We start from the raw sequence: 12500 nt of genomic DNA on the forward strand, positions 1-12500 counted from the left end.
TTCCTGTCATAGTCCCAATATTCAAAGTCCCTACTCTCAGTCCCAGGCTCTTTCCTTTCCTCCTCTCTCTCTGCTTCCGAACACGCACTCCTCCTCTTCTTCTTCTTCTTGTTCTTCGACCCACAGTAGCCCGATTTCCATTAGTACCCTGTAGGTCATCAGTACCAATGGCGGTCGTTGTTAACCCGGTCCGCGACCCATCCGGTATGGTATAGTTATGGTTGACTCGCATGTTTGGTTTTGGCAAACGTTTTACGCCGGATGCCCCTCCTGACGCAACCCTCTGCATTTATCCGGGCTTGGGACCGGCACAGGGAGACACTGCTCCGTGCCCCCCCCCCCCAAAGGCAGGCTTGGAGAGACACGGGCCAGTGCCGCCCTGAGGCTGCATTACCCTCTCTTTCTTACATTTATTATAAAAATATGCTTATCTTCCTTTTAGCTCATCACACATGTCTTTATGATTTTCAGTCCATGCCTCAGCCGGCCTGAAGCTCCACTGATGCGCATGTGCGGATGCCTCTATCTAGCGGACATAAAATAAAGACAATCATTCAAATGTGAATGAGTCGGCGTGATGCTCCGGGATGTGTGGAGCTCAGGGAGCTCCACGAGTGAGGGAGTTAAGTTAGGGCGGGGGTGCAAGTAGGCTCTAGGATTCCCCGAGTCGGGGCGAGCGATGGGTTTAGAGGCGTATCGCATTGAAGATAATGGCCGCATATCCTTCTTGGACTTTTCTAAAGCCTTTGACTCGGTCGAACATCCATTTATCATAGCAACGCTCGAACATTTTGGATTTGGTTAAATATTCAGGAATGTGATCCGTGGGCTCTATGAGAATATTCATAGCTGTGTCACCCTGCCAAGCGGCACCACTCCGAGCTTCCATGTTGATGTGGGAATCCCCCAAGGTTGCCCCATCTCACCCTATTTATTTATAATTGCTACCGAAATGCTAGCCGTTTATGTTGAAAAGAGCAACGATATCCAAAAGTTAGACGTGCTGGGGACTGAAATTGTTATTAGCCTGCTGGCAGATGACACAACCTTAGTTTTGAAAAATGAACATCAAGTCCCAATAAGTGCCGAAAACAACCAAAACATTCTCCAAGGCTTCAGGATTGTCATTAAACTTAAAGAAATGCAAACTTCTTGCGCTGCATGACTCGCCACTAAAGGAAATCAGCGATGTTTCCATGAAATCAGAAATAAAATACTTGAGCATTTTCCTATCCAAGGACCAAACGTTAAATCAATCCAGGAACATTGAATCTAAACTGAATCAAAGTAAAGCTTAATTCTAATATATGGCTCCAGAGAGATTTATCAATATTAGGCCGGATATATTTGACTAAAATGGATGTGTTTATCCAGATGTATATACCCAGCGTATTCCAATGCTGCTCCAAATCAACTCGTAAAATCTGTTAACCAAATCAATTTCAACTTTATCTGGAGGAACAGACCACACCATCTAAGAAAAATCACATATGGTGAAAGAAACAAGTGAAGGAGGGCTGAAAGTGATAGAGTCGGACTGCTTGAATGGGACATTGAAGGTGAACTGGTTGAAATCCTGGATCAAACCTCATCGTTCTTTCTGGTATTGTACTCCAAACTACTTATTCAACAAAGTCGGCGGCCTGAGTCTTCTGCTTATCTCTGACTTGGATATCAACAAGATTCCTGTCAAATGTTCAGAGTTCCATAAACAAATATTATTATACTGGAAAATGATATACGTACACAATTTCTCACCACACAGTATAATAGTTTGGAACAATCGATATGTACTGCATGGCAACAAACCTCTGTTTTACAAGGAATGCTTTGAGAAAGGTATATGGTCGATAATTGACTTGATGGATGACACTGGCAGTCCTCTGGACAATGAGCAGTTCTGTACTACACACAGATTCAAGCCTCCCATATTAGAGTTGCCAAAGTTACGAAACGCACTGCCTCGACAATTTGTATTCCTGACCAAAAATATAATGACGCACCGAACCGTACAACCACAGTTACCCCGACTATCACTCCAGGGAATCTCAATTGTGGACAGAAAGCGCGGCAACTCCTTTATTAGGAAATGTTTCACAGGAAACTTATTCCCTGGACGTCAAAAAAAAAAAAAAGGATATTTTAAATAAATTTGATGAGGAATCGATTGCCACGCTGCGAACCATGTATCTGACTCTACCCATACCCCCAAGGCAAAAGAGACCCACTTCAAAATTATGACTGACATCTACCCATCTAAGGAATTATCGAGGGTACGCTTTAATTTTGAAGATAATATTTGTACATTTTGTGAAGACAACATTGAAACCACTGACCATATATTTTTTCTCCTTCTCATTCCATCGTCACCAGTTTCCTTCTCAAAAGATGATATAACATTCTGTTTACTTATAAGCAACATAACAGATGAACTCTGTGTCAATGTTCTTTTAGGCCTGGCCAAGTTCTTCATTCACAAGAACAGAATGCAAAAATGCTCCCCAAATTTTAATGTCTTCATAAACGATTTTGAAATATAAAAAAAAAAAAAAAAAAAATCCTTAAAACTTATGGAAAAATCCAAAAACTAAAAAATATAGTTACCCATGTCCGAGGTTCCTTTTTTTTTTGGTAAAAAAAAAAAAACAAAAAAAAAAAAACAACTTGATTACATGTTACATTCCCCTTGCAATTTTTTTTTTTTTTTTCGTTTTAATTTCTTATTTGTCTATCTATTGATTTAATTACTTCCTTTTAATTTCTTTTTTTGTCTCGCACTGTAAATTTCTCACAAACCTGTAACACTATTAACTTCTCATTACATACAGAACAAATGTCCTGATGTCCGTTGCTTCCTCATCCCTGGTTGTTTCATTGACATTCAGTTCTACCTTGCTATGTTTATTTGTACATTTGTATATTTGGGTGTACTATTTATGTTCAATTAAAAACAGTTTGATGTCTGAGATTCCTTGTGAACCGCCAACTTAATTACATGTTATATTCCCCTCACAATTTTTTTTTTTCGTTTTTAATTTTATTTTTCTATCTATTTATTTAATTATATCCTTCTAATTTTCTTTTTTTGTCTAGCATTAAAAATTTCTCGCAAACCGTTAACACTATTAACTTCTGATTACTTACACCACGAATGCGCTTATGCCCCCCCACCCATCCCGCTTTTTCCGTACGGAGGCAGACACTGAGATCGAAAGCAAATGGGTGTCATTGAAATGCAGTAACAGGGTGATAACAGCCGTGTTCGAAGTGTGTAGGGGCTTATAGGAGAGCAGAAGCACGTCACGCAATTCACCTGAGTTCGGAGGATCGGGAGTACCAGGGCCCATAGCGGAGAAGCGGAAGAGCGGAGTTATGTGTCTCTTCTCAAAGGCGGGGAAACTGGGGGGCAGCAGGACCCCTTAGACCGGCTAATGTGAGTCTTCTCCGGACATAGATCACCCGGACTTATGACTGGAGCTCCCGGACCTCTGGGCACACACATATGTGAATGAGTGGATGAGCTAATGTTGGTTTGGTTGTGGATACGTTTCGGCCAATGCTATCAGCACAGCTATGATTATCCCCAGAACGTTGAGAACGAGCTCCCGGAACTCCAGACATGCGTATATAAAAGAGTGGAATTAAGGTGTGTGTGTGTGTGTGTGTGTGTGTGTGTGTGTGTGTGTGTGTGTATACGTGTGGGACAGAAGTAATGTTGGGGACAGAAATTGTTATTAGCCTGCTGGCAGATGACACAACCTTAGTTTTGAAAAATGAACATCAAGTCCCAATAAGTGCTGAAAACAACCAAAACATTCTCCAAGGCTTCAGGATTGTCATTAAACTTAAAGAAATGCAAACTTCTTGCGCTGCATGACTCGCCACTAAAGGAAATCAGCGATGTTTCCATGAAATCAGAAATAAAATACTTGAGCATTTTCCTATCCAAGGACCAAACGTTAAATCAATCCAGGAACATTGAATCTAAACTGAATCAAAGTAAAGCTTAATTCTAATATATGGCTCCAGAGAGATTTATCAATATTAGGCCGGATATATTTGACTAAAATGGATGTGTTTATCCAGATGTATATACCCAGCGTATTCCAATGCTGCTCCAAATCAACTCGTAAAATCTGTTAACCAAATCAATTTCAACTTTATCTGGAGGAACAGACCACACCATCTAAGAAAAATCACATATGGTGAAAGAAACAAGTGAAGGAGGGCTGAAAGTGATAGAGTCGGACTGCTTGAATGGGACATTGAAGGTGAACTGGTTGAAATCCTGGATCAAACCTCATCGTTCTTTCTGGTATTGTACTCCAAACTACTTATTCAACAAAGTCGGCGGCCTGAGTCTTCTGCTTATCTCTGACTTGGATATCAACAAGATTCCTGTCAAATGTTCAGAGTTCCATAAACAAATATTATTATACTGGAAAATGATATACGTACACAATTTCTCACCACACAGTATAATAGTTTGGAACAATCGATATGTACTGCATGGCAACAAACCTCTGTTTTACAAGGAATGCTTTGAGAAAGGTATATGGTCGATAATTGACTTGATGGATGACACTGGCAGTCCTCTGGACAATGAGCAGTTCTGTACTACACACAGATTCAAGCCTCCCATATTAGAGTTGCCAAAGTTACGAAACGCACTGCCTCGACAATTTGTATTCCTGACCAAAAATATAATGACGCACCGAACCGTACAACCACAGTTACCCCGACTATCACTCCAGGGAATCTCAATTGTGGACAGAAAGCGCGGCAACTCCTTTATTAGGAAATGTTTCACAGGAAACTTATTCCCTGGACGTCAAAAAAAAAAAAAAGGATATTTTAAATAAATTTGATGAGGAATCGATTGCCACGCTGCGAACCATGTATCTGACTCTACCCATACCCCCAAGGCAAAAGAGACCCACTTCAAAATTATGACTGACATCTACCCATCTAAGGAATTATCGAGGGTACGCTTTAATTTTGAAGATAATATTTGTACATTTTGTGAAGACAACATTGAAACCACTGACCATATATTTTTTCTCCTTCTCATTCCATCGTCACCAGTTTCCTTCTCAAAAGATGATATAACATTCTGTTTACTTATAAGCAACATAACAGATGAACTCTGTGTCAATGTTCTTTTAGGCCTGGCCAAGTTCTTCATTCACAAGAACAGAATGCAAAAATGCTCCCCAAATTTTAATGTCTTCATAAACGATTTTGAAATATAAAAAAAAAAAAAAAAAATCCTTAAAACTTATGGAAAAATCCAAAAACTAAAAAATATAGTTACCCATGTCCGAGGTTCCTTTTTTTTTTGGTAAAAAAAAAAAAACAAAAAAAAAAAAACAACTTGATTACATGTTACATTCCCCTTGCAATTTTTTTTTTTTTTTTCGTTTTAATTTCTTATTTGTCTATCTATTGATTTAATTACTTCCTTTTAATTTCTTTTTTTGTCTCGCACTGTAAATTTCTCACAAACCTGTAACACTATTAACTTCTCATTACATACAGAACAAATGTCCTGATGTCCGTTGCTTCCTCATCCCTGGTTGTTTCATTGACATTCAGTTCTACCTTGCTATGTTTATTTGTACATTTGTATATTTGGGTGTACTATTTATGTTCAATTAAAAACAGTTTGATGTCTGAGATTCCTTGTGAACCGCCAACTTAATTACATGTTATATTCCCCTCACAATTTTTTTTTTTCGTTTTTAATTTTATTTTTCTATCTATTTATTTAATTATATCCTTTTAATTTTCTTTTTTTGTCTAGCATTAAAAATTTCTCGCAAACCGTTAACACTATTAACTTCTGATTACTTACAGCACGAATGCGCTTATGCCCCCCCACCCATCCCGCTTTTTCCGTACGGAGGCAGACACTGAGATCGAAAGCAAATGGGTGTCATTGAAATGCAGTAACAGGGTGATAACAGCCGTGTTCGAAGTGTGTAGGGGCTTATAGTAGAGCAGAAGCACGTCACGCAATTCACCTGAGTTCGGAGGATCGGGAGTACCAGGGCCCATAGCGGAGAAGCGGAAGAGCGGAGTTATGTGTCTCTTCTCAAAGGCGGGGAAGCTGGGGGGCAGCAGGACCCCTTAGACCGGCTAATGTGAGCCTACTCCGGACAGATATCACCCGGAGTTATGACTGGAGCTCCCGGACCTCTGGGCACACACATATATGAATGAGTGGATGAGCTAATGTTGGTTTGGTTGTGGATACGTTTCGGCCAATGCTATCAGCACAGCTATGATTATCCCCAGAACGTTGAGAACGAGCTCCCGGAACTCCAGACATGCGTATATAAAAGAGTGGAATTAAGGTGTGTGTGTGTGTGTGTGTGTGTGTGTGTGTGTGTGTATACGTGTGGGACAGAAGTAATGTTGGGGACAGAAATTGTTATTAGCCTGCTGGCAGATGACACAACCTTAGTTTTGAAAAATGAACATCAAGTCCCAATAAGTGCTGAAAAAAACCAAAACATTCTCCAAGGCTTCAGGATTGTCATTAAACTTAAAGAAATGCAAACTTCTTGCGCTGCATGACTCGCCACTAAAGGAAATCAGCGATGTTTCTATGAAATCAGAAATAAAATACTTGAGCATTTTCCTATCCAAGGACCAAACGTTAAATCAATCCAGGAACATTGAATCTAAACTGAATCAAAGTAAAGCTTAATTCTAATATATGGCTCCAGAGAGATTTATCAATATTAGGCCGGATATATTTGACTAAAATGGATGTGTTTATCCAGATGTATATACCCAGCGTATTCCAATGCTGCTCCAAATCAACTCGTAAAATCTGTTAACCAAATCAATTTCAACTTTATCTGGAGGAACAGACCACACCATCTAAGAAAAATCACATATGGTGAAAGAAACAAGTGAAGGAGGGCTGAAAGTGATAGAGTCGGACTGCTTGAATGGGACATTGAAGGTGAACTGGTTGAAATCCTGGATCAAACCTCATCGTTCTTTCTGGTATTGTACTCCAAACTACTTATTCAACAAAGTCGGCGGCCTGAGTCTTCTGCTTATCTCTGACTTGGATATCAACAAGATTCCTGTCAAATGTTCAGAGTTCCATAAACAAATATTATTATACTGGAAAATGATATACGTACACAATTTCTCACCACACAGTATAATAGTTTGGAACAATCGATATGTACTGCATGGCAACAAACCTCTGTTTTACAAGGAATGCTTTGAGAAAGGTATATGGTCGATAATTGACTTGATGGATGACACTGGCAGTCCTCTGGACAATGAGCAGTTCTGTACTACACACAGATTCAAGCCTCCCATATTAGAGTTGCTAAAGTTACGAAACGCACTGCCTCGACAATTTGTATTCCTGACCAAAAATATAATGACGCACCGAACCGTACAACCACAGTTACCCCGACTATCACTCCAGGGAATCTCAATTGTGGACAGAAAGCGCGGCAACTCCTTTATTAGGAAATGTTTCACAGGAAACTTATTCCCTGGACGTCAAAAAAAAAAAAAAGGATATTTTAAATAAATTTGATGAGGAATCGATTGCCACGCTGCGAACTATGTATCTGACTCTACCCATACCCCCAAGGCAAAAGAGACCCACTTCAAAATTATGACTGACATCTACCCATCTAAGGAATTATCGAGGGTACGCTTTAATTTTGAAGATAATATTTGTACATTTTGTGAAGACAACATTGAAACCACTGACCATATATTTTTTCTCCTTCTCATTCCATCGTCACCAGTTTCCTTCTCAAAAGATGATATAACATTCTGTTTACTTATAAGCAACATAACAGATGAACTCTGTGTCAATGTTCTTTTAGGCCTGGCCAAGTTCTTCATTCACAAGAACAGAATGCAAAAATGCTCCCCAAATTTTAATGTCTTCATAAACGATTTTGAAATATAAAAAAAAAAAAAAAAATCCTTAAAACTTATGGAAAAATCCGAAAACAAAAAAATATAGTTACCCATGTCCGAGGTTCCTTTTTTTTTTGGTAAAAAAAAAAAAAAAACAAAAAAACCAACTTGATTACATGTTACATTCCCCTTGCAATTTTTTTTTTTTTTTTTCGTTTTAATTTCTTATTTGTCTATCTATTGATTTAATTACTTCCTTTTAATTTCTTTTTTTGTCTCGCACTGTAAATTTCTCACAAACCTGTAACACTATTAACTTCTCATTACATACAGAACAAATGTCCTGATGTCCGTTGCTTCCTCATCCCTGGTTGTTTCATTGACATTCAGTTCTACCTTGCTATGTTTATTTGTACATTTGTATATTTGGGTGTACTATTTATGTTCAATTAAAAACAGTTTGATGTCTGAGATTCCTTGTGAACCGCCAACTTAATTACATGTTATATTCCCCTCACAATTTTTTTTTTTCGTTTTTAATTTTATTTTTCTATCTATTTATTTAATTATATCCTTCTAATTTTCTTTTTTTGTCTAGCATTAAAAATTTCTCGCAAACCGTTAACACTATTAACTTCTGATTACTTACAGCACGAATGCGCTTATGCCCCCCCACCCATCCCGCTTTTTCCGTACGGAGGCAGACACTGAGATCGAAAGCAAATGGGTGTCATTGAAATGCAGTAACAGGGTGATAACAGCCGTGTTCGAAGTGTGTAGGGGCTTATAGGAGAGCAGAAGCACGTCACGCAATTCACCTGAGTTCGGAGGATCGGGAGTACCAGGGCCCATAGCGGAGAAGCGGAAGAGCGGAGTTATGTGTCTCTTCTCAAAGGCGGGGAAGCTGGGGGGCAGCAGGACCCCTTAGACCGGCTAAGGTGAGCCTACTCCGGACAGAGATCACCCGGAGTTATGACTGGAGCTCCCGGACCTCTGGGCACACACATATGTGAATGACTGGATGAGCTAATGTTGGTTTGGTTGTGGATACGTTTCGGCCAATGCTATCAGCACAGCGATGATGAGTTCAGGTGTGTCTGTGTGTGTTTGTGTGTTTGTGTGTGTGTGTGTGTGTGTGTGTGTGTGTGCGTGTGTTTGTGTGTGTGTGAGAGTTTGTTTTTGTGGGTTGGGGGGGGTTCCCGCGGACACGGAGTACCAGGGCCTGGAGCGGATGAGGTGAGGAGCGGAGGAGAGCAGAAGCCCGGACCGTGATTCGCTTGTGTCCAGCGGTTCGGGAGTTCCAGGGCCCGAAACGGAGGAGCGGAGGAGCGGAGGAGCGGAGGAGCGGAGGAGCGGAGGAGCGGAGGACAGCAAAACCCCTTTCTGCAATTCGCCTGAGTCCGGCGGATCGGTAGTACCTGGTTCCGCAGCGGATGAGCGGAGGAGTGGAGGAGATGTTTCTCTTCTCAGAGGCGGCGAGGGGGGGGGGGGCAGGACCCCTTACCCTTATCCCCCCCGGACGTTTGAGTGGAGCTCCCGGACCTCCGGGCACGCACATGCGAATGACTGGATCACAGGGAGTGCCAGGGCCTGGAGCGGATGAGCAGAGGAGAGGCGGAGGGCAGAAGCCCGGCCCTGTTCAAGAGTTCCAGGGTCCAAAGCGGGGGAGCGAAGAAGCGGAGGAGGGGAGGAGAGCAGAAGAGCAAAAAACTGGCCCGGAATTCACCGAAGTCCCGCGGATCGGGAGTTCCAGGGCCCGGAGCGGAAGAGCGGAGGAGCGGAGGAGAGGAGGAGCGGAGCAAAGCTAAGCCCGTCTTAACAACAAGGAAATTACAGATGAGGCTATAATTTCTAATGAAAACTTTAAATTCTATAGCCACGTATACACTTCGACATTGTCAAAAAGCGATTGTGACTCCTTTCCATTAAATATTCCTCAATATATCCCAAAAATAAACAACAAACAATATATGTTTGTTTATATATGTTTATATATAAACAACAAAAAATATACAGTTTGATGTCTGAGATTCCTTGTGAATCGCCAACTTAATTACATGTCGTATTCCCCTTGCATTTTTTTTTTTTGGTTTTAATTTCATTTGTCTATCTATTTATCTAATTATTTCCTTTTAATTTCGTTTTTTGTCTAGCACTGTAAATTTCTCACAAACCTGTAACACTATTAACTTCTCATTACATACAGAACAAATGTCCTCATGTCCGTTGCTTCCTCATGCCTGGTTGTTTCATTGACATTCAGTTCTACCTTGCTATGTTTATTTGTACATTTGTATATTTGGGTGTACTATTTATGTTCAATTAAAAACAGTTTGATGTCTGAGATTCCCTGTGAACCGCCAACTTAATTACATGTTATATTCCCCTCACAATTTTTTTTTTTTCGTTTTTAATTTTATTTTTCTATCTATTTATTTAATTATATCCTTTTAATTTTCTTTTTTTGTCTAGCATTAAAAATTTCTCGCAAACCGTTAACACTATTAACTTCTGATTACTTACAGCACGAATGCGCTTATGCCCCCCCACCCCCCACCCCCCCGCTTTTTCCGTACGGTGGCAGACACTGAGATCGAAAGCAAATGGGTGTCATTGAAATGCAGTAACAGGGTGATAACAGCCGTGTTCGAAGTGTGTAGGGGCTTATAGTAGAGCAGAAGCACGTCACGCAATTCACCTGAGTTCGGAGGATCGGGAGTACCAGGGCCCATAGCGGAGAAGCGGAAGAGCGGAGTTATGTGTCTCTTCTCAAAGGCCGGGAAGCTGGGGGGCAGCAGGACCCCTTAGAGCGGCTAATGTGAGCCTTCTCCGGACATAGATCACCCGGACTTATGACTGGAGCTCCCGGACCTCTGGGCACACACATATGTGAATGAGTGGATGAGCTAATGTTGGTTTGGTTGTGGAAACGTTTCGGCCAATGCTATTAGCACAGCTATGATGAGTTCAGGTGTGTCTGTGTGTGTTTGTGTGTTTGTGTGTGTGTGTGTGTGTGTGTGTGTGCGTGTGTTTGTGTGTGTGTGAGAGTTTGTTTTTGTGGGTTGGGGGGGGTTCCCGCGGACACGGAGTACCAGGGCCTGGAGCGGATGAGGTGAGGAGCGGAGGAGAGCAGAAGCCCGGACCGTGATTCGCTTGTGTCCAGCGGTTCGGGAGTTCCAGGGCCCGAAACGGAGGAGCGGAGGAGCGGAGGACGGCAAAACCCCTTTCTGCAATTCGCCTGAGTCCGGCGGATCGGTAATACCTGGTTCCGCAGCGGAGGAGCGGAGGAGTGGAGGAGATGTTTCTCTTCTCAGAGGCGGCGAGGAGGGGGGGAGAGGGACAGGACCCCTTACCCTTACCCCCCCCGGACGTTTGAGTGGAGCTCCCGGACCTCCGGGCACGCACATGCGAATGACTGGATCACAGGGAGTGCCAGGGCCTGGAGCGGATGAGCAGAGGAGAGGCGGAGGGCAGAAGCCCGGCCCTGTTCAAGAGTTCCAGGGTCCAAAGCGGGGGAGCGAAGAAGCGGAGGAGGGGAGGAGAGCAGAAGAGCAAAAAAACTGGCCCGGAATTCACCGAAGTCCCGCGGATCGGGAGTTCCAGGGCCCGGAGCGGAAGAGCGGAGGAGAGGAGGAGCGGAGCAAAGCGGAAGCCCGTCTTAACAACAAGGAAATTACAGATGAGGCTATCATTTCCAATGAAAACTTTAAATTCTATAGCCACCTATACACTTCGACATTGTCAAAAAGCGATTGTGACTCCTTTCCATTAAATATTCCTCAATATATCCCAAAAATAAACAACAAACAATATATGTTTGTTTATATATGTTTATATATAAACAACAAAAAATATACAGTTTGATGTCTGAGATTCCTTGTGAATCGCCAACTTAATTACATGTCGTATTCCCCTTGCATTTTTTTTTTTCGGTTTTAATTTCATTGGTCTATCTATTTATTTAATTATTTCCTTTTAATTTCTTTTTTTGTCTAGCAATGTAAATTTCTCACAAACCGTTAACACTATTAACTTCTGATTACATACAGAACGAATGTCCTTATGTCCTTTTCTTCTTCATGCCTGGTTGTTTCATTGACATTCAGTTCTACCTTGCCATGTTTATTTGTACATTTGCGTGTACTATTTATGTTCAATTAAAAAAAAAAAAAAAAAAAGAATGAGAGGCTGAGAAAATCTCCATGTCTCTCTCTCTCCCCCCTTAATGCCCCCCCGCTTTTTCCGTACGTTGGCAGACAATGAGATCAAAAGCAAATGGGTGTCATCGTAATGCAGTAACAGGGTGATAAAGGCCATGTTAGAAGTGTGTATGGGCTTATTTTACAGGCTTTCCCCTGGTACTCCATGGATTACCAGGGGCGTTTCTGCCGTGAAGCTGAAAGGAGCTGTTTCGGTGTTCCTGTTTATAAATCCACTCAGCAATGAGGTGAAAAGCACATCGGTATCGATATAATTCGGTAACAGGGCGATAACATCCATGTATTCCGCTCTGGGCCCTGGTACTCCTCGGGGGGGTGAACGCCGGGCCGAACTAGTCCTGGTACTCCATGGAGTACCAGAGGCCCGCCGCAGTG

This window comes from Fistularia commersonii, unplaced genomic scaffold (assembly GCF_037954325.1).
Source record: "Fistularia commersonii isolate RoL2024-O1a breed Wild unplaced genomic scaffold, RoL_Fcom_v1.0 HiC_scaffold_75, whole genome shotgun sequence".
NCBI lineage: Eukaryota > Metazoa > Chordata > Actinopteri > Syngnathiformes > Fistulariidae > Fistularia > Fistularia commersonii.